The sequence below is a fragment of the Sciurus vulgaris genome (assembly GCF_902686455.1).
Source record: "Sciurus vulgaris genome assembly, contig: HiC_scaffold_630_arrow_ctg1, whole genome shotgun sequence".
Taxonomy (NCBI): domain Eukaryota; kingdom Metazoa; phylum Chordata; class Mammalia; order Rodentia; family Sciuridae; genus Sciurus; species Sciurus vulgaris.
This window is the reverse complement of record NW_027632955.1, coordinates 12,226,005-12,248,484: the sequence shown is the minus strand read 5'-3', so window position 1 is coordinate 12,248,484 and position 22,480 is coordinate 12,226,005. Positions and strand designations below refer to the sequence as shown.

The window sequence follows — 22,480 nt, the reverse complement described above, 5'->3', positions numbered from 1 at the left end:
TGGAATGGACCCATGATTTGACCCAGATATCCCACTCCTAGACCTATACCCAAAGGACTTAAAATCATACTACAGAGATACAGCCACAACAATGTTCATATTCACAATAGCCAGATTGTGGAACCAACATAGATCCCTTCATTCTTAATAGGCCAGGAGTGCTATCATTCTTCTTCCCAATTATGCACAGGAGAAAATTGCTGGGGCAGAAAATGAAAGGCTGTGTGTACAATCAGGACCCACGGGGCAGAAGGCTTTCCTTCCTTGAACCTAGTGATCTCCCACAACACAGGCAGGTCTGTAGTGGCACTGGTAAGATTCAGTCAATTAAAAAAAAAAAAAATGCTGAGTACACAGAAATCATTGTCACAGAAACAAACCTGTGCAATGTCAGTTACATCCCCAGACACTGCTGAATGGCCTCTGTGGGTGGAAATCATCCCTGGCTGGAGCTGCTACTCTCAGAGCACAGGATGGCAGTGTGGATGCCTCCACAGAGAGCAGGTTAGTGGAAGCAAGTGCTAGCGAGTGTGCCCAGGGATGCCACAGTGATGCAGCAGCTCATGAAGTGCCTGCAGAGGGGCATGTCATCATGGAAGACCATGGCCCAGCTGCACCACATCATTTTGCCAGATCTGAGCCTGGATTTCCATGTAACTGTGAGACCCAAGTGCCCTTGAGGTTGACCTTTCTGCATAGCATATATTTCAGGGGCTACTTTAGCTCTTGAAGAGATTTGATTTATTAATGCATTAACATTCAAAACTGTCTGTGTGCCAATAAAAGAAAACAAAACCTATCCCACCTCTCCCCTTTGCCTGCCCTTTATGACTCACTAACCACAGAGCCAGAACAAAGCAGCCAACCTCCTTACTAGGAAATACTACTTCCATTTTTCTAATGTGCTCAAGGTACCATGTTGGACTTCACCAAATCCCAAAACTCCCGACCATGGAAGCTGGGTGCTGCTGTACTCTAGAATGCATTTCTCCTAGGCAGCCCAGGGAGGTGTTTCATTCCTTACTTAAGAGCCCATTTGCAAGGATAGGTCTATTCTGTGCTACTTGGAACCTTTCATACAATGGGTGACTAAAAGTGACAATGATGATGCTTATCACAGTAGCCATTAATAAGCACAACTACAACCTTCATCGCCACAAATAAGGCATCCTACTGGTGGTCTCCCTGCCAGAGGATGCAGGGCCACAGGTGAAGTCGAGCTGTGTGAGACAAGGCACACTCACTCCAAGTAGCATGCCAAAGTGGGGATTAACAAAGGGCTCATCCTGTCCTTTGAAGGAGGTTCCCACTACACGACTGAGCCAGGCTTGTCCTCCACTCGGGCTGCTCAGTCTCAGTCCAGGGTGCAGCGCTCATGCCATCCTCTGCTGCTGTGCTGCCAGCTCACCAGCTGGGCTGGGCATCACCTTCAGCGCATCCGTGTGCTCACCAGTGCCCAGACAAGGGCAGGAGGGCCTGGGGCAGCCCTTCACTCTCGCCGGGATCTCCTCCCTGCTGGCACCTCCAGTCCCGTGGTTCAGGACTCAGACACATGCTGCGAGTCCACAGCAGGCAGAGCCACGCAGGGAGGTGCCCACACCGCCCTGCTTTTTGCACATGCCCAGCTCTCATGCAGCTGAGACAGGTGGGGCTGCACAGGCACAAGCCCAGCACAGGTCCAGACCTGCCCACTCCGTGTGTGCCAGAGCTCTGGAGGCCTCCATTTCGTGTCTGCCATTGGCATCTGGCTGCTTCAGCGCTGGTGGAGAAATAGTGCCTGGAGCACGTGTACCTGTGGTCGCCCTGCCCTCGGGGAAGGCCACCCTCAAGAAAGACAGCCTCCCTTCAGTAAGGCTGCTGCCCCTAGGGAACACCGCCTATCGCCACACTCAGGTAAGGCCGCCTGGGCAACGTGGCTGCCTTAGGGGAAGGCCGCCTCCCCCCACTGCCCCCAAGTCAGTTCGCTCCACATGCCTAGGGTCAGGGGGTCAGACCACCCTCAGGGAAGGCCTCCGCCCTCCTTGGGGTCTCAGGTTGGTGTGTCTTGGGGCCATGGGAGCTCGATCTGAGACTGACCCCAGGGCTCTAGATCTGAAGGTCGTGGATCCTGGACAGGAAGGCCTCAGGGGCTGGGCACAGACCTATGGGAGGCCAGGGATTCCTCGTGCTCAACCTAGTCTGTGGCAATGACCACCATCGGTGATGCACCTCTCTTGGTAAGGTCACTGCTCTCGGGTCAGGCAACTCTTGGTTCAGGACAAGGCCAGGCACTGTGGGGCAAAAAAGGTAGTGCAAGGCAGAGCAAGGAGTAGCAAGGCAGAGCAGAGTGGGTTGGGGGTTGGGGCATGCAGGGGAGTGGCGGAACCACTTGGGAAATTACCAGAGGGCTGCTCAGGGTGGGTCAACTGTGTGCACAGTCATGTGGCAGAACACTTACTTAGCATGTGAGAGCCCTGGCTTGGTTCTCAGTAGTGTGGGTGCATACAGACACACACACGCACACACACACACCACAATAAATCTTCCTAATTAAGATGACTTTATTCTAAGAAATATTTTCAGATCCTTAGAAGATAGAAGCAGAATGGTGATATGTTTAATGTCAGCTATTACATGGCATGATATTTAAGACCACTCTACAAAATTTCCTCAGGACTCAAATCATTATAGTATTTAAGAGACAAGACAGCAGTTACTTTTTGTAATTCAGATATATTTATAAAGATAATCTTTTGAAAATTATTTTCTTTTCTAATTTTCAAACTTAGAAAGTATAACCATTTATCTTCCTAAAGTTGTACATTCATCAGAAAGTTTTTCTCTTATTACTTGCCATCATGGAGATGGGCCTATTGTCACAGGAATTGCTGTGACTAGGTTTTATAATACAAATGCCCCTATGGCTTTCAGATCAAAGTCAGGTATACCTCTCATATTTGTTGAATTTATTAACAAAGCACATAAAATTTTTATTATATTTGAAACATCATCAAATTTGAATTAGTAAAAGCAAGGGTTTAACATGTTATATCATGAGCTGAACACAGTGCAATTTAGTTTTGAGCATTTTGGGAGTTTGGCATAATGACTTCTGCCCTGTTCTGTGATCAAATGTGTGGCCTGTACAAATTTTTGGCAGTGAGAATTGAACCAAGTGACCATTGTAGCATATGCTAGGCAAGCACTGAGCTACATACATCCCCAGCCATTTAAATGTTTCATTTTTGAGACAGCATTTTGCCTAATTGCCCAGGTCAGTCCCAAATGTATCTTCCCCCTTCCTTAGTGCTGGGGTAATAGCACTTGGTGTCAAGGTACCTGAATTGTCATGGAGGATTGATGTATTATATGATTCTAATGTGTCCTTTCCTAAGCTAGGCCATTTCCATTTTCCCTTGTCAACAGTCAGTAAAATCTTTCTGTTGTTTCGATGTATGTTTAAGATGAACATGCTTTATGATGAGACACTACCATTCATTATAGTCTAGGTGTGCAATACACTCTGAGGCAATATTTTTATTTTGATAGTGTACACTATTTCAGGTCTAACATGTTTTGCTACAAGAAGTGATTATTCATTTTGTACTTGATTATGTAATTAAGACATAATTTTTTTTTTCTTTTGTAGTGCTGGAGGTTGAACTCAGGGCCTCCTGCATGCTAGACAATTGCTCTTCTGTTGAACTGCATCCCCAGCAACTAGATCTTTTAGTTATCATAAATTTTATGACCAGATACAGTGATAATAAAATTACTTAGAAGTTCAACTCAATTTGGAACCATTCAAGATTTTGGACCTCCAATAATGGTTTGTGATTTCTAAAAGGAAAAGTAATTTTCCAAATCATAGCAGCATCTAACATCATCCATGGACTATGTTTCCCCAGTTTCTTCACTTTCTGCAAAGCATCATGGAGGCAATGGACTCTGGTGTCCTTCTAACCTTTCTTCTCACAAGGCATCATCCACTGGTTGCCAATCCTGTTTAACTTTTTCTTCTCTTTGACTATTTGTCAAATGAACATTTTGAATCTATTACTGCTAAAGAGTATGAATAGAAATAAAAATAGGACAATGATTCTTGGGGATAACTGATCTAGTCACAGTGAAAGTCCCTCTGTTGAGGAAATTCAGTCATGAGTTCAAATAGTCTCTAGAATGTTATTTTAGTGCAAAGCTTCTAAAGTTTTTAGAAGCTGCACCTACTACCTCGTGACTGCATAAAATATATATATATATACATATTTTAGATATTGTTTATTTATTTATCTATTTATTTATTTTTAGCTGTAAATTATTCCCTTATTTTCATTTATTTATTTTCAAGGGTGGTGAGGATCATCCTCACTGCATCACAGGATCCAGGTGAGTTGTCTGCCATGGGGCTACACCCCCAGCTTCTGCCCATTCCATCTGTTTTTTAGTTTGTTTCATCTCTTGGTTTTATTAACTAGAATGAGGCCACCATGATGAGGGAGGTAGTCTCATTCCTCTGATATTTTAGCTTAAAAGGTATGATTGCCATAATCTAGCTTAAGCACCAACTACAAATTTAAATATATTTCTTTACAAAAATCTTCATTCTCAGGCTACCTAAAGTCTAACATCAACAGAATTACAATTAGCTATAGATTTTGAGATCAGGACCTGCTTCTCCTTCCAAGCTACATCTACTCACTGTCAATACACATATGGTAAAATCAGTTTGCTTTTACAAGAACATTTCCCTTTCATAACCAGTCACAGCACAGTCAATATCCTGGTTTAGTATTAGTTATGTAAAATAATGCCACTTAAGGAAACTGGGTGAAGAGTACACAAAATGTATTATTTTACCAACTTCCTGGAAGACTATAATTATTTTAAAATAGTGTTTTACTTTATTTTGTGGTGATGGAGTTTGACTCCAGGGCCTCCATCACACTGCGAGTGCTTCACCACTGAGCAACATCCACAGTCCTTTTTACTTTGAGACTTGTCATTAAGCTGCCAAGGTGGGTTTCCCAAACATGTGACCCTCCTGCCTTAACCTCCCACACTAGCTCATATTAGAGGTGTGTACCACCACACCTGGCTCAACATGTTTTAAAAATCTAAACAAAATATTACTCATAGAAAATAACAAGAGGTGGAAAACACAGAATGAAAAAGAAATTAGGAATGGACTTAGAAGACAGTGTAGGAGTCATCTGATCAATGGAGGACATCTGTCAAGGTCATTTTGTCACCCCATGAAAAGGATGAAGGGTTTGATATAATAGCTATCCTGTGGTCTTTAAAATTAAGGTAATATTCATACTCTAGCATCTAAAGCTAATTTATAGCATCTCTGTGCCCCTTAACAACAATCAAATATCAATGCTCTTGCATGTTAAACTAATATATAGCTCTCCCATGGTCTTTAATATTGAAGTAATCTCCACACTATAGCATCTTATACATATATACTTGCTGTCCTGTGACCTTTCATATAAATATGATATCTGTTATATGGCATCTAAAACTAATATAATAACTGCCTGTGGCATTTCACACTGATATAATATTCATACTATAGCAGCTAATGCTAATGTAATATTTGCCCAGTGGACTTTAGAACTAGTGTAATCTCCATAGTAGAGCATTTATACTTGATAAAATAGGTACCCCATGGCCTTTCAGAGTAATATAATATCTATAATATTTAATCTTAAACTAATGTAATAGCATGTTAAAGTATTCTAATAGCTGGTCTGTGGACTTTAATAATAATGTACTGTCCATGCTAGAGCATTTAAATTCAATATAATACCTGACTTTTGGTTTAGTGTTACTATAATATCCATAGTGTAACATCTAAATCTAATAAAATAACTTCCATGTGGCCTATCATAAGCATACGATATCCATACCATAGCATCTAACACTAGTATAATAACTTTCCTGAGGCCTTTAACTGTAATATAATAACAATACTGAGTTCCCAGAAACTAATATAACATTTGTCCATGGCCTTTAATTGTAACATAATATCCATACTACAGCATCAAAAACTGCTGTTATGGCTGTTATGTGGCCTTTCATAGTAATATAGTATGCATATTGTGTCCTCTAAAACAAGTATAATAGCTTCTGTGTGACCTTCAATATTAGTTGAGATTCACTATGGTACTGAAATTTTATAATGGATGCTCTGTGATCTTTAATACTAATGATATCCATTCTGTAAATTCTAAAGCTAATAGAATAGGTATAATATTCTTTTGTCTTTAATACTATAAATATCCATCCTTTGCCATTTAAAACTAATGTAGTAGTTGTCCTGTGACTTTAAAAGTATTATAATACTTTTAAATTTTTAAATCCAGTCCATAGTACAAAGAATAATAAAAGAGCTGGGTTGTGTTATTTATATGAACTAAATATCCATACTATAGCATCCAACACTAATAAAATAACTGCTTTGCTGTCTTTTACAGTAGTATTATATACATAATGTACCATTTCAGTCTAAGGTCCTGTGGACCTTAAAACTAATGTACTATACAAACTGTCTCATCACATCTAATCTAATAGATGCCTCTGTGTCCTTTACTACTAATGTAATATCCATCAATAACACCGACCTCCAATATAGTTCCTCTAATACTAATATGATGTCCAAACTGAATGTCTAATGTGAATATAATAACTACCTGGCAGCCCTTAATACTTATGTGATATTCATTACATAGGCTTTATAACTAAACTGATGTAATAGCTGACCATTGACCCTTGATATTGCTGTAATAGCCAGACTACAGAATCTCACACTAATATATTAGCTGCCTGTGACTTTTAAATAGGCTATGTATCCTACAGCTTCTCAAGTTAGCATAATAGATGCCATGTGTTCTTTAATATTAACTAAATATCCATATGACAGCATGTCTACCTAATATAACAGGTGCCCTATGGACTTAAACATTAATATAATATCTATAATATGACATCTTAATACCATCTATATCCTGTGCCCTTAGTACTAATATTATATCCCTTCTCTAGGATCTAAAACTAGTATAAGGGATGACTTGTGTCCTTTAATGTTAACATGATAAATGTATTGCATTCTTTAAAATTAATACAATACCTGTCCTGTGGCCTCTGATATTTATGTAATATCCATAATAAAGCATCTAAAAATAATATAATAGCTGTTCTATGACTATTAATATTCATACAATATCCATGCTATAAAATCCAAAACTAATGTAATAACTGACATGTATCCTTTTGTAAAAAATAATATCTGTACTCTGACATCTCAAGCAAATAGAATAGCTGCCCTGTGGCTATGAATAGTAATGTAATATCTGTATTACAGCATCTTAAACTAATACAGTGGATACTTTGGGACTTTGATATTAATGTACTATCCTTGCTATAGAATCAAAACCTAACATGACATGTGATATGTAGTCTTTATTTAATGTAATATCTCTACTTAAATAGTTTAAACTAATGTAATATATGTTCTGTAAACTTATATCCTAATATGATATACATATTATTGTGCCCAAGGCTAACATAATAGCTGATGTTTGAACTTTAATACTAATATAACATGTTTACTATACAGTGTAAAAGTAACATAATATCTGTCCTTGACTTTCATTATTAATTTAAATCCATACTTCAATATCTAAAACTAATAGCTTCCCTGTGGACTTTAATGCTAATATAATATTCATTTTATAGCACATAAAACTAGTGTAATAGCATCTCTGTGCCTTTTAATATTAATATAATCTTCATTGAGTAGCATCTAAAACTAATATAATTTCTGCCAGACTTCAATGTTAGTCAAATATCCATTCTCTGGCCTCTAAAACTAATATAGCAACTTCCATGTGGCCCTTATTCTTGATATGATATCCATATTACATCCTGGAAAACTGATATCTGCTCTGTGGCCTTTAACATTAATACATGCATATTGTTACATCTAACACTAATAAATTAGCTGTGTTGCGACCTTCAATACTAATATGATGCCCACACTATAACTTCTAAAATAAACATAACAACTGCCCTGCAGCTTTTAATATGGATACAATATGCATACTATAGCATCTTACATTAATATATGTCCTGTGGCCTATAACAGTAATATGCAACCAGACATTAGTACCTCAAACTGATGAAATAGCTGTCTTTGACCTTTAACATCAATGTAATACCCATACTTTGTTATCTAAAATTAATATTCTAGTTGCCATATGTCTTTTTATACTAATATTGTACACAGAGAACAACACTGAAAATTAATATAATGGTTGTCTTCTGGTCTTTGCGTTAAAGTAATATCGATGCAATAACATAGCTCATATAATAGTTGAACTTTGGCCTTTAGTATTAATATAATATGTATACTGCAGCATCTTGTACTGATATATTAGCTGTTCTGTGACCTTTAATATTAATGTAAAATCCATGAATAGCCATATGATCCAATATCTGCTCTGTGGCCTTAAATAAATACTTTTTAAACTAATGTGATAACTGTCATATGGATGTCAGTATTAATGTAACATTTATATTATAGCATCATGGCTGCACTGTGATATTTAATATTAGCAAAACCATCTATAGTAAAGAATAGTTTTCCTTTGTTCATTTTTGGTTTTTTTTACCAGGAATTGAACCCATGAACTACAATATTTGTTCTTTTTTAATTATTTTCTTTGAGACAGGGTCTTGCAAAGTTACTTAGAACTTAGCTAAGTTGCTGAGGCTGACTTTGAACTTGTGATCCTTTTGCCTTAGCCTCTTGAGCCACTGGGGTTACAGAACTGTGCCACTGCATCCAACTCTACTGTATGCTTTTAAAACTAATATCATAGCCACACTGTGACCTTTAATACTAATATAATATACAAACTATACTATATAATAGTGATATAATAGCTGCCCTATAGTCTTTAATAGTAATATTATATTCATACCATAGTATCTACAATTAATATGGTACCCAGGGCCTTATACTACCATGATATCAATACTGTATCATTGAATATTAGTATAATTGCAACCCTGTGGACTTAAATACTAATATAATGTCCATATTATAGCATTTTAAACAAACACAATAGCTGAATGTAGGACTGTAATACTAATGAAATATGTGTACTATAGCATCTTAAAACACCATAAGAGATGCCCTGTGGCATTTAATATTAGTATGAATACATATTGTGACCTTAAAAGCTGAAGAAATAGCTGCCTTATGGCCTTTCAATGTTATATAATATCCATACAGTAGCATCTAAAACTCATAAAAGAGCTGTCCTGTGGCCTTTATGACTAATGCAATATGCCTAAGGTAGCCTATAATATAATAGCTATCCTGTGGCATTAAATATTAATATTATATCCACAATGCAACCTCTAAAACTAATATTATAGTTGTTCCATGGTCTTTAATATTAAAAGTGTATCAAAACTTGCTCCCTGAATATGAAATAGTAGCGGTAGCTGCTCTATGATCTTTAAATACTATACTATATAATACATCCATTCTATAGCAATTAGAGTTAATGTAATAGCTTGCCTGTGACCATATTACTATGATAGCCAATCTAAAATAATGTAATTTCTCCCTTATGACATGTAATACTTACATGATATGCAAACTATGGCATCTGCATCTAAAAAAATAGCAGTCTACTGGCTCTTAATACTTATGTAATATGTATATTCTTAAGTAATATAGTAACTGCATTGTTGTCTTTAATACTAATATATTATCCATCATATAAACTCTAAAACTAATACTATAGCTGCCCTGTGAACTTTATTATTAATAGACTATCCATACTGTAGCATCTAAGAGAGACATAAGAGCTAACCTGTGGCTGTTAATTATGAAGTAATATCGACAACACAGCATGTAAAGTTAATAACTGCCCTGTGGTTTTACTATTATCAAGATATCCATAGTATAGCATGTAAAATTAATATGCTAAATTCCCTGTAGCCTTTAATGTTAATATAATATACATGACATAGCATCCAAAATTAATGAAATAGTTACACAGCAGATGTTCACACTAAAATGATAATCCATGTTTTATGTGTACTGTGCTTAATTATTAACATCATGTCCAAACTATAAGAAAAGAAACTAATACAATATATGACCTGTGGTTTTAATGCTAATAACCACCTAAAACTAATATAATAGCTGCCACATGCCCTTTAATAATAACATAATAAAATATCCATAGTTTAGCAAGTAAAATTAATATAATTTATTCTGGTTATAATACTATTTTGACAGTACTATGTAGCATGTAAAATTAATACCATTGCTTCCCTGTGGCCTTTTATGTTAATATGATATCCATACTATAACATCCAAATCTAATATAAAGTCTGCCTTGTACATTTGTAGAAAATGATAACCCATTTTACATGCCTGTGCCCTTATTGGGAACATGATGTCCATATTATAGTATCAAAACTTGATAAATTGCTACCTGGTCAACATCCACTGTGCTTTGCTGAATCTTCATATGTATTCAGAAGGCATATATCAGGCTCTATTGCAGGCACTCTAAAGAGCAGGGAAGTATGTAATAAAGCCCCTTGATGGAGCTTATGCTTCTAGCAAGACAGAAGTGGGTAGTGGGTGAATCACCAATTAGGTCAGTGCTCTACCACTGAACTGCTTTCCCAGCCCTGGTATCTATTAATTATTGTTTTAGACAGGCACTCCTTAAATTGCCCAGTCTGACCTTGAACTTGGAATACTTCTGCCTCAGCTTCCTGAGTCACTGGCATTTCAAGCAAGTACCACCATGACCACCTGGAAACTTTTGTAAGTCATGTTTACTAAGTAAAACTTATGTAGAATATAATTTACCAGTTTTAATGTTGAGTTCTATGATTTTTTTTTTTTTTTTTGGTACTGGCGATTAAACACAGGGTTCTCTACTACTGAGCTACATCCCCAAAACTTTTTATTTTTTATTCAGAGATAGGATCTCACTACATTGATGAGACTGGCCTTGAAATTTTCAATCCTCCTTCCTCAGCCTCTCAAGTGACTGGGATTACAGGCATGTACCACTGCATGTGTCTTACATGATAATTTCTTAATGAGGTCTCTTCTCCTTTGCCAGCTACACTACTAGAAATTGAACCCAGGGACAATGTACCACATCTATGTGCAATATCTCTACCCTATTTACTTATTTATTTTAAGTCAGGTTTTCCTAATTTGCTGAGGCTGACCTTGAACTTGCAATCCTTTTGCCTCAACCTGCTGAGTGACTGGGATTACAGGTGTGTGTCACCATGCCAATCTAATATTACTAATATTATGATTTTTAATCTTTTTGATTTTATCTGTTGCATAAGCAATTCATTTTATTTATCTATTGTAAAGGTGGAAAAACATTTCTATAAAAATAGTGGCATAATATATTATTAATAGCAAGAAACAGCTCAAGTGTATAATAGTTATAGAATGAATAAATAAGCATTAGAATAATTACAACAAACAAAAAGGCAAATGTGAAAAACAGTAGATTCATGGTTATTTATTTATTTATTTATTTTGTGGTGCTGGCAATTAAACCCAGGGCCTCATGTGTATTAGGCAAGCAGTCTACCACTGAGCTACACCCTCTACTCTCATGAAATCTTTTGCATGAATAATATGACAGTAGTAAAATTTCTAATATTATTTATCCATTTTTAGTTGCCAGTGGATCTTTATTTTTATTTATTAATGTATGGTGCTGAGAATGGAACCTAGGATCTCACCCATGCTAGTCAAGCACTCTGCCACTGAGCCACAACCCTAGCCCTTATGAATTGATTTTTGCAAAGAACTTTGTGTGTTTCAAAGTTTAGAATTTGAAGTCATACTTTACCATTTTTTCTTTAACTTAGTAGATTGTTATTTTAGGGTGAAGCTGTATCATAGAAAGGAGGTACCATACGTTCCTTAACAGCTAGGCCAGTTTGAAGATAACTCTGTGGTGTCCAAGGCAGCAAGACAGATGATGCATTCTCTCAAGCTGGCTTTCTGAAAGTGAAGCCCCAACAACTTAATTGCTAGCGGGACCTCACTCCCGTCTAAGAGAACATTTCAATGTCTTCCCATTTTGCTTCAATAAAATAGCATTTTGTACCTCAATCTTTTGAAGTCAGCCTGACCTACCTCTATTACCATACCACACTTAGAGTCAGATTTTCTTGCAAGATCTTTTATCATAATGAATAACACAAATTTATTGAAGCTTAGATTACAGGATGTCAGAGATGCCTGGAGAAGATGGTTGATATTAAATAACAGGCACTTCAATGTTAAATGAAAATAGAAACATGGATATTGTTGGTGAAGATATTCTGCATTTTATTTTAGGGCATGTCCTGGGATATAATGGGTGAAATATTTTAGAGTTTTTATTTCCTTTTTACATGGTTTATGATCAGAAAAACAGCAAGGTATTTATTTTATTTAATTTTTGCAGAACTGGGCACTCCACCTAGCTCTTCAGGACAGTGGGCAGGTGCTCTTCTGCTGAGATGCATCCCAGTCCCAAGGTGTTTTTTAAAATGTGGGCAGGAAAAAACACTGCTATGGATTTGGTTTATATGTATGCTTTAAATAAAATAACTGTCTTTCTAGTTACATTTTGGAAATTTTATTATTTTAACATCTCTATATCTGCACTAAATTTTTTTTAAATGTGATCATATCCAATTTTGTATTGAGGGAAAGCCACATTTACATACTGTTGGATTTTAAGATTAATTTGTAAGCTAATTTATCAAGCATGAAAACAGGGTTAAGCTCATCAGTCATCAATGTGTTGCTGAAACTTTGTAATTTAAACCTATGGAAAGTTGTTTCACTTTTTTTTTTCCTTTTAGCATATCAGTCTCTATAAAGCAATATAGATATGAAACCTAACTGCTATACTTTTAAGAATTACATTGGAAAAGGGACACTACATTTTTTTAACAATGTCCCCCTTGTTTTTTCTTTCATTTAACAACTAAAAGGTAAAAAATAAAATGTTACAGCTGAGAAATATGAAAGAGTGTATTTAATAAAAACTAATTTTCAGAACTCACTAAAATAATGAACAGAGGAGATTCCTGTGGACACATAGGACTTGTCTATGTTTTGATTGCAGTTTAATAATTTGCCAATTGAATTACAATCATAGCAATGTTGCATTTTAATCACATGCATACATTTGGTTAACCAAACCTTTAAATCAAAGTTTGATATGTGCTAATATATAACCTGATGCTAATATAACAGCTGCTATATGCCTTTAATAATAACATAATAAAATATTCATAGTTTAGAAAGTAAAATTAATATAACTTATTCTGGTTATAATTACTATTTTGATATCAAATTGTAGCACATAAAATTAATATATTTGCTTCCCTGTGACCTTTTATGCTATTATGCTATCCATACTATAACATTCAAATATAATGTAAAGGCTACCTTGTGCATTTGTAGAAAATGATAATCCATTTGACATGACTGTGGCCTTTTTTGGGAACATGATGTCCATATTATAGTATCAAAACTTGGAGGTTTAGCACCTAAACCCTCTTAATGAGCAGTAAAACAAAAGCAAAATTTCAGCTGGTTTCCTTGTAGACTTTAACAGTTAAGTACACACAGCAATCTAATGTTAATGTACATACTTTCAAAAGTATATTATATACCTTGTAGAAAAGTACATAATGAGAAAAATATTGTTCATAATATAACAACATGAGGGCTAAAAAGATTTCTTCAGATGTAATCTGCTATGTGATGTCTACTGAGAGAACTTACAAGATATGGCTCCACTGTTTTCTTTTTTTCTTTTGTTTATAACATTGCTGTGAAAGTTACAAAAGAAAAAAAATAAAATCTCACTAGTTAAGCAAATTCTGAAGGATAACTTGATGTCCTCTTCTCCAGCTGTCTTCAGAGCAAGACTTGTGGAAGAACCCTGAATTTTCTGCAAAGACTTCATTGTTACTTATCAAAAGAGCAGACAATAAAGTTCACTGGCAGATTGCCCACTTTCCAAAGCACCAAACATGATGCTTTTCCAATTTTGTCAACACTTTGGTAGACTACACTTAAAAATAATCTGCCAAAAGCTTTCTGCAAAACATTGCTTGTTCCTCTATTCCAATACAGTTTCTTGTAGTTGCACCTTACTGTTTTTTTATGTAAACAGGGAGAACAGAGCATTGATCCACAGCTTTCAGGAAGTGCGGGCTTTCAGGCACCAGGGCCAAGGGAGCAGCATGCATAAGGTTTCCGGTCTGCACAGACTGCCTGCTGCTCCCCTAAAGTCCCTTGCCCTGCCTTGTTCCCAGGGGACTAAGGATAGCCATATGGGCCTGGGCCCTGGTGGTGATTTTGTGGAAGGGAATACTCCATCCCCAAAATGTGAGCTGTTTCTATAGTTATCAATATTGCAAAAATTTTAAAAATAATAAAATATCAAAGTTATAACATTTTGGAGTTCCACATGCATGCAGAATTTTAAGGTCATGATAACACTGAAAATATTTGTAATGAACAATGACTTGCCAATGTGGGTATCAAAAAATATTATAAACTTTGACAAATTACTTGTTTGCCAACAGTCAAAAGACAAGTGCCTAGAACAGAATAAAATACAAAGTATGCAAATATATGGAAAAATATTTAGTATTCTAGAACTGGTGGGTAGGGATGTATACATTTTTTATCCATAAATTACTTGAGCATCTGCGAAAGAGTATTTTGATTTAAGTCAGTTTGACTTTAGCAAGCTAAAGACATGCATCTAATCACCAGCACCAAAATAAAATGAATGAAAGTTTTTAAAGAGGTAGAAATAAAGGAAGTCTTCTTTTTACTTCATTCTTTCTTAGGACAGTCCTTTCCAACACAAAATGTATGAAGAGGGATTTGCATTGTTGTGTGATTTTCTATGTAGAAATGAAAGAAAACTTTTCTTCTGCTTTTATAGATATTACACATAAATTTATATGTGTAGGGCTTATTAGATAAATGTAATTGTAGGTTAATTCTTCTTTAGTGGTATGCTGACAAAAAAGAAGAGAGCAAGTGTAAAAGATTTTTACTACTGCCAAAGTATTGGTTTACTTCATAAGTTTTACTTAAAAAACTGAAATCAAGGGGCTGGGCCTGTGGCTCAGTGGCAGAGTGCTTGCCTCGCATGTGTGAGGCACAGGGTTCAATCTTCAGATCCACATATGAATAAATGAATAAAACAAAGGTCTATCAACATCTAAAAAATATTTAAAAAAAAACTGAACTCAAGCATACTTACCTGTTCTTTTATTGTAGTCATTTATAACTATACACTGAATACCTAGTATATAATTGACATAATGTCTCTTAAAACACTTCTCTGTAAGCCTTACGTTACTTGATCAGACACTTAAATCTGGAGATAGTACTTAAGTTTAAGTAAACACTTTCCTCACACAGAAGTTCTTCTGGAGGTAGAAAACTGTAACCTGCCTGTTTTAAAAGTTAGAGCAGTATTAAATATTGAACATTGGAAATACCTGATTTACATATATCCTATGTAAGTCTAAATATTGAATAAAGTGAACCATGCTAATTCATTTGGGGTCTACATTTCCTATCGCTCTAAGTTACTTGAAAGAAAAAAAGAAAAGCAAGGATTTTATTATGTTTTAAACTTGGTCTTTTATTGTTGTTTTATCACTCATCTCTCTTTACCTATAATAATTTTAAGAAGTAATATTAAATTAAATGCCACCCATGTGACTAGAACCACTATAGACCTTTTGTTTGCATTACATTTCACTCAAGGTAAGGCACTGTGGGTTATGTGATGGCTCTTTATTTCATGTATGATTAAAAAAATTGAGTGTTCCCAATTATATTTGTAATGCAACCTAAATTTTAGTAGCATCCAAAAGTCAGTGATATTAAAATGATAGAAAAAAAAGAGCATCTAAGACTGACTGAAATACCTAGTCCTTAAAAGATACCTGCAAAATCACTGCAATAGTACTATTTTATCAATTGAAATACTCTGTTGATTCATAGTAATAGTAATGATTACAATAGACAAAAAGGCAACAATTATTGAACTGCTGCTTGTTGTAGAAACTGTTCAATTTTTTGCATAGATTCCCATTTAAGCATCACCATAGTATCCTGGGAGGTAACTAATAACTTTAATCCTTATTTATTGGTGATAAAATTTAGGGATAGGAGAGCTAACTAGTGAGTCAGAGAGGTTAAAGTAGAATTCCAGCCAATGTTGAACTAGATTCAAGGGCCATGTTCTTTATAGTCAAGTGGGATGCTCTGGGCTTAGAAGGTGGTTCAGTGATAAAGTTCTTACAAAGGAGACTCCAGGCTCTGGGATCCATCCCCAGCACCACAAAACCAGAATAAACAAAAATAAAACATCTGTAAGACCAGGTACAGTAGCTCATGCTTATAATTCTAGTGATTTGGGAGACAGGTAGAGACATTACAAGTTCAATGCCAGCCTGGGCAATTTAGTGAGACCTTACCTCAAAATTAAAATAATAATTAAAAGTTCTAAGGATATGGCTTTTGGGTCAAGTGCCCCTGAGTTCAAACCTTGGAAGTACCAAAAAAAGAAAGGCAAAAGGAAAAGTCAACAGAATAGGCTGCTAATTCATTAATTCAGTACATAATAAGAGCTGGTAAATATTGTACTTTCTTCAGAAGATAATAAAGGAATTGCCTGTTATTTAATATTTATAATTTCATTAATAATTGTAAATTTTTGAAAGCATATTTTATGAGATCCTATCTTATTTTCATACGACTGCTCTACCTTATGCCTGTGCCTTTGGCAAAGCAGAGATCATGGATTTTCTAATAAAGAAGAATTTTAAGATCAACCTCAGTGATCTTGATGGCAACACACCATTGATGAAGATAGAGGTAGCCATAGGTTTCTGTAGGAAAAATTTGATTGAAATTCTTAGGAGAAAAATTGATTAATTCAATTTAATTTAATTATGATTGATCAGTAAAACATTAAATATTTTTCTTCGATTCTCAAAACTTTATTTCTTGGTATAAAACCAGCAGGCACTATAGTACATGGAAGAGCAGTGTGCAAATATTGTATTAGAACATGATGCCAATTTACATGCTCACAACATCAGGAATGAAACAACTCTCCACCTGGCTGTTGTTTTGAAGTCACCATTTTTAGTGGAAAAACTGATTTCACTCAATGTAAATTTGGAAGTCAAAACCAAGGTATACACCAGACACCATTATTTCCAAAATACTTAAACTATGTTTATTTTGACAGTGACATTTTTGACAAATGTGGATTTTTAGGCAGGTTTGTTTTTTAAATTAGAATGCAAACAGTTGTTAAAATGTCTCTTCCTCTTTTTCAAATTTTAAACTCATGAATGTATTTAGTTTACCTCTAAAAGTTGTCTGTATTTAAAATTAAGGATACTCATTCAGAAGTCTGAAATTTAAGCTTCTCTTAAGAACCAATGTGCCCCTCTAAGCCCCATTACTGTGTAGTGAGGGTGTGCACTGTGCCTCCTGCATAGCATGGAGGAGTGTTCTGTTTGCTGCTGTCAAAATGTAGCATTCCGGCGCCGATCCGGATGCTCGAGGCAGAAGGATGTTTGACCTCCGGATAAGTGAGGTGCCGCTGTGCATTCATTCCCGACTGCATCGGTGGCTACAGCAGCGGCCCGGGCGGCGACTCTCCGGCCAGCGGCGGCGGTAGGAGGCACTGGCAGTAGTACGGAGACGTAGTCTGAGCCGGGCCGAGCTGCGTTACCTCTTTCGCTCGTTCCTTCCCCCCTAACTCGCTGGATCCCTCCCTGCGTGGCTCGCTTTCCTCCTCCGGCCGCCGGCGGGTGTGATGTGCCGACGCTGCTGCCCCAGTCGCCGCTGACTATCGGAGTTGGGGCGCCACCCGCGCCCGGGACCGACCCCGCCGCTCGCGGCCGCGCCTCTGAGCTGTCCATCAAATATCAACTCACATCACTGAGAATATAATTTTGAAGACATGTTTTGCTGAAAAGACAACTGAGAAAAATTTTACGAATGGGATGAACACGCTCCAGTTGATTGACTACCTACTGCAATTTGAATGTTAACATTATCCACCTGGTACAGTTACCTAGTGATGTACCTGTTCTCACAATACCCTATTTCAGGGTGCTTGTCTTGATTAAAGAATTCAAAGTGGAATACCGCAAACTTGATATGGATAATAAAAAGAAAGACAAGGACAAATCAGATGATAGAATGGCACGACTTAGTGGTCGATCAGGGCACAACACTCGAGGAACTGGGTCTTCATCATCTGGAGTTTTAATGGTTGGACCCAACTTTAGAGTTGGAAAAAAAATTGGATGTGGCAATTTTGGAGAATTACGATTAGGGAAAAATTTATACACAAACGAATATGTGGCAATTAAACTGGAGCCCATGAAATCCAGAGCACCACAGCTACATTTGGAATACAGAATCTACAAGCAGTTAGGATCTGGAGATGGTATACCTCAAGTTGACTATTTTGGCCCTTGTGGTAAATACAATGCTATGGTTCTGGAACTGCTGGGACCTAGTTTGGAAGACTTGTTTGACTTGTGTGACAGAACATTTTCTCTTAAAACAGTTCTCATGATAGCTATACAACTGATTTCTCGCATGGAATATGTCCATTCAAAGAACTTGATATACAGAGATGTAAAACCTGAAAACTTAATAGGATGACCAGGAAACAAAACCCAGCAAGTTATTCATATAATAGATTTTGGTTTGGCAAAGGAATATATTGATCCAGAGACAAAGAAACATATACCCTACAGAGAACACAAGAGCCTTACAGGAACAGCTAGATATATGAGCATAAACACACATTTAGGAAAAGAACAAAGTAGAAGAGATGATTTAGAAGCTTTAGGTCATATGTTCATGTATTTTCTGAGAGGCAGTCTTCCTTGGCAAGGCTTAAAGGCTGACACATTAAAAGAGAGGTATCAGAAAATTGGAGATACAAAACGAGCTACACCAATAGAAGTGTTATGTGAAAATTTTCCAGAAGAAATGGCAACATATCTTCGTTATGTAAGAAGGCTAGATTTTTTTTTGAAAAGCCAGATTATGACTACCTGAGAAAGCTTTTTACTGACTTGTTTGATCGCAAAGGATATATGTTTGATTATGAATATGACTGGATTGGTAAACAGTTGCCTACTCCAGTGGGAGCAGTTCAGCAAGATCCTGCTCTATCATCAAACAGAGAAGCACATCAACACAGAGATAAGATGCAACAATCCAAAAATTAGTCGGCAGACCACAGGGCAGCTTGGGACTCCCAGCAGGCAAATCCCCACCATTTGAGAGCTCACCTTGCAGCAGACAGACATGGTGGCTCGGTACAGGTTGTAAGTTCCACAAATGGAGAGTTAAACACAGATGACCCTACTGCAGGACGTTCAAATGGACCCATCACAGCCCCTACAGAGGTAGAAGTGATGGATGAAACCAACTGCCAGAAAGTGTTGAACATGTGGTGCTGCTGTTTTTTCAAAAGAAGGAAAAGGAAAACCATACAAGGCCACAAATGACTCTGGACACAGACAGATCATGGGGAGTTACTTACATGTTCATCTGCTGTCTTGTGATTAAAATCATCTCTGTAGTGACCACATATTTTTTCAAGGACTCACTCTTAGAAACAAAAATGTCATACTTTCATACTTCGTTTTGTGGTTGTCTTACATTCATATTTTTTTTTTCTAATTTAACTTTTATGGAAGCTTTAAAGTTTTGTCAAAACATGAGTGCTTTGCCCATCAATGAATAGAATGGACCAATGAGGTGGCTTTAATGAATACAGTTCTATAGGACATTTTTCAGAAGCTTTTCTCCTGTTGTAGAGAACAGAACAGTATCTTAAGTGTCAGACAGTTATATGCCTAATTTGATTTTTTATATATTCTGTAAGAGCATAATCAAACAGGAATTTTCTTCCCAGTGGATAATGCAACAGAGAAAACAGAGTTGCCCAAATGTCTTTTTAAAAAAATTATTCCTTGAGAAGTTCATTTTTTGTAACATCTGCATTGATTTCAATATTACTGATGGTACTGTTATTCATGGATCATATTAACATTCTCTGTGAAATCATGGTACAGTCACTGCCCAGAGGTACTGAGGAAAAAGCTCTATGAGTTCAGCAGATGGTTTGGTAAAATGAATCACAATAAGTGCGGGAAATATGAGCTTTGCTTTTGTTGCGCCACTATGTGATAAGTAGAGTGTTGTAGGAGTGGCAAAAGCGCTTATTTTTTAAAAATGCAAAATATTTGTATAATGTAACTTTATGCTTCCAGATAATAATGTATGTTAGATAGCAAGAAATGAATGCTTTGAAAAGTGACATATGTTGGAGATGTTTTTTTTTTTAATACACTAAGGAAAAGAAATAAATGTGAACCTCGTTGCAATGTGTAAGGTTGAACCTAAGGAGACCCACTGAAACCTACTGCTGAATGACTACATTTTCCCTTAAGCAGAAAACATTGGATGTGCCATGCAATGGTGTCTTATTATTTTGCTCTTTGATTAAAAAAAAAAAAAAAAAGACCCCCAGCAATAAAAACTGGATCACTCTATTTCCCTCTGTGCACATTAGTCTCTTGTATTCAACTTTGCTAGTTCTTGGAATTTTCCTACACTTTAGTATAATTTTGGTGATTGGAAAATATTTTGGAAGGATGAGTCAGGTGCTTTGCCTCCATAGTCTTTTGAAGTGCCTGCATATGAACAAAGTAACAATTCTGTAAAAAAAGAAGCCCATTCCATTCTTCAAGTATGCTTTGTTTTAAGCCATAAGGACACAGGTGTACTTTTGTCAAGGACTACTAGCCAGAGTTTTCAAGAAGGGTTAGAACAAAGACTGGCTAGAAATATTACATGTTGATCAAATCTCATATTCACCTCTCATTTATAAAATTGTTGCTCCTTCCATGCAGTCTCTTCTTTGTCCTTAAGTGTGTGCCTCCAGGCATGCTTATTTATTTTTATTATCTCAAGGTAACATTTAAAATGTGTATTAAAGTAAATAAGTCCACATTTTTTACTTCATTATTACATTTACAGGGATTTAATTGTACTTTGTAATTTATTTTTCTTATTAACCAAAAGTTCAGTGCATTGTTTGATGAATTAGGCACCCATATGAACACCGTAAATCAGGAAATTATTTATCACTGTTACTCTGAAACCTATGAATGATCTTTTCTTGATTTTAAAGACATACTCTCAGCCTGGAAAAATTTGCTGTATAATTTGGTCAACAGTTTCCATTTCTGTTTCTTTGTATACTGTCATAATGTCTTAAACTACAGGAGTCACATACTGAGTTTTTATTTTTGTTTGCTTTGAGTAAGGCAAATGGATGTTTTGGCCATTATAATGTGAAACCACTTCTTTCTTTACAGTATTTGACCAAATTTGTGTGTCTATGATATTTGTAAATACATGCGATACCTGTATTTCTTATCATAAGCCTATTTAGTTTTATTCTCAGTAGGGTTTTTTGGACTGTACAGTGTTTATATGATCTGAACTCCTTATACATAAGAAGGTGTGTATAATAATCCAATTATGGACTTAAATATTTTGAAAGTATAAATACCCTTATTTGCTGCAAAGACCAGTGTATAGGCATTTGCTTTTTAGCAATATTTTTAAGTGCTCCATTTTAATGCCAAGGAATAAGTCTTTTGGCAACTCAAACTGGTCAATAATAGGTAATGCAGGTATGTTCAGGTGAAGTCAACGATGTTTTGCATTTTTATGCTTCTTTTCTGTCAACACTAATGAAGTCAACATTGCCTGAATGTCTGAATAATGAAACACATCCCTGTTTAAAAGTATGTAACTGAAAAAGAAATAAAAAATAAAGGTAGTTTTTTTTTTTTAAATGTAGCATTCACTCAGATGACCTACTTTTCCTCAATAAATAAGTATACATTTCCTGTTTTAGAGTATATTATACAGATTTCATGGTTCTCTTGATAGTTTCTATTAATTTACGAGAATCTGGCCTATACAATAATTTATAAATCTCTTTGAATTGGATTAAGGTTTAGAATTTAGAAATTGGCATTTACTATATTTTAAATTATTATGATAGTTTTATAGTTTTACATGGGACTTAGTTTCATCCTGACAAACTGATGTGGATGGAAATTAAGTTTAGTTCTGACCTCCTTGTCCTCCCTCTTTGCCTCTCATGTTCCCTCCCCTATCTCATTCTCCTTCACCTGCCCTACTGGATATCTTTTTGCTCATCCATGAGTTTGCATTTGATTGGACACTCATGTTATCTTTCCCTCCTCCCTTGCTTTATTTTACTCTAACTTCCATTTTTGAGAGAAAAGGGTTGACCTTTGAGTTTCT

At 36.1% G+C, this 22,480-nt stretch overlaps 1 pseudogene across 1 annotated transcript; it reads left to right on the top strand.

The window, feature by feature from the left end:
* The first annotated feature begins 17,650 nt into the window (after positions 1–17,650).
* Positions 17,651–21,981, top strand: LOC306652135 (casein kinase I-like; annotated as a pseudogene). Its single transcript has one exon. The product of its transcript is annotated as a casein kinase I-like (transcript).
* Positions 21,982–22,480: the final 499 nt, after the last annotated feature.